Raw genomic sequence first — 4,904 nt, 5'->3', positions numbered from 1 at the left:
TCTATAATATGTTATCTAACCCTTTTGTGAAGATGTCACTTGTTGCTGCTGTGACCAGATTCTTATAAGGGCGACAGTCTGGCCTCCATAAAAAAAAAAAAAAAAAAATTCTCCTAAGGATCTGTTTCCTTGGCTTTTGCTCAGTTCTCCTATTTTCCAAAGCAGTCATGTAAAATTTGAGCATATGCCAGTCCGAAAATGTAGTGTATAATATTAAACTCACACCAAAGTGGATTTACCCACGATATTAGTAAGTGGAAACAATTAGGCTATTATCACTCTGAGCTGCTCTGAAATACAACGTAGGGACTACTGTGTATGTGGCATAAGAGTGCTCTCCATTATGTGTATGCACACCAGGTTGGCTAACTTTTCTTCATAAAACCATATTATAAAGAAGTCAGTGTATCTTTGCTTTTTAAAATTTATTATAAGACATTTTCCAAATTTTTTACTTTTTGTATTGCTAGGATATTATATCTGTTTCAGATCCTCCTGTCAAATGTTTTGATGCAAAAGTCTCATTGGAGAAAACTATTTCTTCTTTTGAGGAAAGTACAAAATCTAACTTTATTATTCTTCAAAAGTCAAAAAACTTTGGCAATGAAGGTACCGATTTTACATTCAGAGTAAATAACCAACTTTTCAGTATATTTGCTATACATATGTTAACTTCTCTTTTTATCTCAAAGACTTCAAGGCTTCTGGCAGTGAAAGAATCTTGTGGAAGAGTCCGAATGTGAATGGAAGCATACTCATTTCCTTTACCGGTGTTCCGTATCTTATTGTTGGCAGAAAAAGTCTTCAATGTCATTTAGGGAGAGATTTAAATAGGCATAAGAGTAAGAAAAATTCAGGAGAAATAAAAAATCAGGTATTTTCATATTCTGTACAATGTTGAAATATATTGGACCATTTTTGTAAAATATACCACTGACAACCCCCCCCATATTATATTGTTTAAGACAAGGATGCTCAACCGGCGGCCATCCAGCTGTTGTAGAACTACAACTCCTAATAGTCCGGGAATTATCCAAGATTTAGTTTTGTAAGGGCTGTAGGTTGATCATTCCTGTTTTCAGATAAAAATGGTTTAAGTAGAATGCCTTGAACAGGCTGGCCCATGAAACTGCAAACTCCATTGATAAAAGGTAGTGTCAGTGTTTTTCCTATATGTAGTGTGCTGCATGGTAATCCACTTTGTTAGAAATCACAATAAGTCATGATATAGGGAAACATCATTTTTTTTAACATGAAAATATAAAAATCCTTTAATTTGTTTCCCTTATAGCTGATTATTTTCTTATAATTCAATTTCACAGACTGAAGATCATTGCTTTAGAAGAAAACGGAGAATTATTCAGAACACAAAGAAAATGGGATGCACAGCTGAAATCCACATTATACATATTCTTAGATTTCCAGACTTTAAGGTTACTTAGTTATTTTTTTTAGATTACTATTATTATAGATTAAAGAGAACCAATTACCAGAATATGGCCAACAGAAACTAACGGCATGTGATTTCGCTGCTGGAGTTTAGGGCACAAAACATGGCAATTTTGGGTCCTCTTTTAAGAAGTTCAATACTATCAAAGTTATTGTACATAAACCCAAAATACCTTTTTGGCAGTGCAGGGCGTGCCCTGGCATGCCAAAATCAGTAACCAGTATTTCTCTAGTGGCTTAAAGGGGTTGTCCTAAAAAAAAAATGATTGTTTGCAAACCAGCACCTGGATCTGAACACTTCTCGAATTGCATATAATATTAAATTTAGTATCCCCAATGAGTTATTCAATTAAATTTATCTGTATAGCTATAGCACCACCTGCTAACTGAGATGGCCGCAAACGCTCAGTTTCATCTTTCAACCGCCTCCTGAGCTGTGATAGGGAGAGCATGGACACGCCTCCTGAGCTGTGATAGGGAGAGCATAGACACGCCTCCTGAGCTGTGATAGGGAGAGCATGGACACGCCTCCTGAGCTGTGATAGGGAGAGCATGGACACGCCTCCTGAGCTGTGATAGGGAGAGCATGGACACGCCTCCTGAGCTGTGATAGGGAGAGCATGGACACGCCTCCTGAGCTGTGATAGGGAGAGCATGGACACGCCTCCTGAGCTGTGATAGGGAGAGCATGGACACGCCTCCTGAGCTGTGATAGGGAGAGCATGGACACGCCTCCTGAGCTGTGATAGGGAGAGCATGGACACGCCCTTTGGACTGTAGCATAAACATGCCCTTAGAGCTGTCAGCCAGATCTAAATCTAGCAGAGCATGAAAGAGGAGATCTCTGGATCCATGTGAGATACAGGGCTGGTTCTATCGTTGTTAGAAATACATTATCATGTACTATATGATGTATTTATTTTTAATAATTATGTGATAACCCCTTTATGGACCTGATTGGGCCAAAAAATATCTGAATTAAGATGTGACCAACAAGAGCATCGATTTTTGTCATGTATCCAACTTATTTATGTGTAATGACTCAATGAAGTTTTCTAAACCTAAGAACATTTCAAATATTTTAATTGAATAAAGATTAAATTATTTTGTTTTTGTTTTCTCTATGCTCTGTGATTATGAACTACTAGACTAATGTGATTATCGAAGTTCCTGATGACCGCCCTATACTCAGATGACCGCCCTATACTCAGATGACCGCCCATGCTCAGATGACCGCCCTATACTCAGATGACCGCCCTATACTCAGATGACCGTCCCATGCACAGATGAACGCCCTATACTCAGATGACCGCCCTATACTCAGATGACCGCCCCATGCACAGATGACCGCCCTATACTCAGATGACCGCCCTATACTCAGATGACTGCCCATGCTCAGATGACCACCCTATACTCAGATGAACGCCCCATGCACAGATGACCGCCCTATACTCAAATGACCACCCTATACTCAGATGACCGCCCATGCTCAGATGACCACCCTATACTCAGATGAACGCCCCATGCACAGATGACCGCCCTATACTCAGATGACCGCCCATGCTCAGATGACCGTCCCATGCACAGATGAACGCCCTATACTCAGATGACCGCCCTATACTCAGATGACCGCCCCATGCACAGATGACCGCCCCATGCACAGATGACCACCCTATACTCAGATGACCACTCATGCTCAGATGACCGCCCTATACTCAGATGACCGCCCTATACTCAGATGAACGCCCCATGCACAGATGACCGCCCTATACTCAGATGACCGCCCTATACTCAGATGACCGCCCATGCTCAGATGACCGTCCCATGCACAGATGAACGCCCTATACTCAGATGACCGCCCTATACTCAGATGACCGCCCCATGCACAGATGACCGCCCCATGCACAGATGACCGCCCTATACTCAGATGACCGCCCCATGCACAGATGACCACCCTATACTCAGATGACCACTCATGCTCAGATGACCGCCCTATACTCAGATGACCGCCCTATACTCAGATGACCGCCCTATACTCAGATGACCGCCCTATACTCAGATGAACGCCCCATGCACAGATGACCGCCCTATACTCAGATGACCGCCCTATACTCAGATGACCGCCCATGCTCAGATGACCGTCCCATGCACAGATGAACGCCCTATACTCAGATGACCGCCCTATACTCAGATGACCGCCCCATGCACAGATGACCGCCCTATACTCAGATGACCACCCATGCTCAGATGACCGCCCTATACTCAGATGACCGCCCTATACTCAGATGAACGCCCCATGCACAGATGACCGCCCTATACTCAGATGACCGCCCTATACTCAGATGACTGCCCATGCTCAGATGACCACCCTATACTCAGATGAACGCCCCATGCACAGATGACCGCCCTATACTCAGATGACCACCCTATACTCAGATGACCGCCCATGCTCAGATGACCACCCTATACTCAGATGAACGCCCCATGCACAGATGACCGCCCTATACTCAGATGACCGCCCATGCTCAGATGACCGTCCCATGCACAGATGAACGCCCTATACTCAGATGACCGCCCTATACTCAGATGACCGCCCCATGCACAGATGAACGCCCTATACTCAGATGACCGCCCTATACTCAGATGAACGCCCCATGCACAGATGACCGCCCTATACTCAGATGAACGCCCCATGCACAGATGACCGCCCTATACTCAGATGACCGCCCTATACTCAGATGACCGCCCATGCTCAGATGACCGCCCATGCTCAGATGACCGCCCATGCTCAGATGACCGCCCATGCTCAGATGAACGCCCCATGCACAGATGACCGCCCTATACTCAGATGACCGCCCAATACTCAGATGACCGCCCATGCTCAGATGACCGCCCTATACTCAGATGACCGCCCATGCTCAGATGACCGCCCTATACTCAGATGACCGCCCTATACTCAGATGAACGCCCCATGCACAGATGAACGCCCTATACTCAGATGACCGCCCTATACTCAGATGAACGCCCCATGCACAGATGACCGCCCTATGCTCAGATGACCGCCCCATGCACAGATGAACGCCCCATGCACAGATGACCGCCCTATACTCAGATGAACGCCCCATGCACAGATGACCGCCCTATACTCAGATGAACGCCCCATGCACAGATGACCGCCCTATACTCAGATGACCGCCCTATACTCAGATGACCGCCCATGCTCAGATGACCGCCCTATACTCAGATGACCGCCCTATACTCAGGTGATCGCCCTATACTCAGATGAACGCCCCATGCACAGATGACCGCCCTATACTCAGATGACCGCCCTATACTCAGATGACCGCCCATGCTCGGATGACCACCCTATACTCAGATGAACGCCCCATGCACAGATGACCGCCCTATACTCAGATGACCGCCCTATACTCAGATGACCGCCCATGCTCAGATGA

The 4,904-nt window shown here is 45.4% G+C and overlaps 1 long non-coding RNA gene across 1 annotated transcript; it reads left to right on the top strand.

Annotated features, from left to right (window-relative positions):
- The first annotated feature begins 470 nt into the window (after positions 1-470).
- Positions 471-1,875, top strand: LOC121001524. Its single transcript, XR_005779074.1, has 3 exons — positions 471-609; positions 693-874; positions 1,323-1,875. It is a non-coding gene; the product is annotated as an uncharacterized LOC121001524 (long non-coding RNA).
- Positions 1,876-4,904: the final 3,029 nt, after the last annotated feature.

Source organism: Bufo bufo, chromosome 5 (assembly GCF_905171765.1).
Source record: "Bufo bufo chromosome 5, aBufBuf1.1, whole genome shotgun sequence".
Lineage (NCBI taxonomy): Eukaryota > Metazoa > Chordata > Amphibia > Anura > Bufonidae > Bufo > Bufo bufo.
This window is presented reverse-complemented; position numbering and strand designations above follow the sequence as displayed.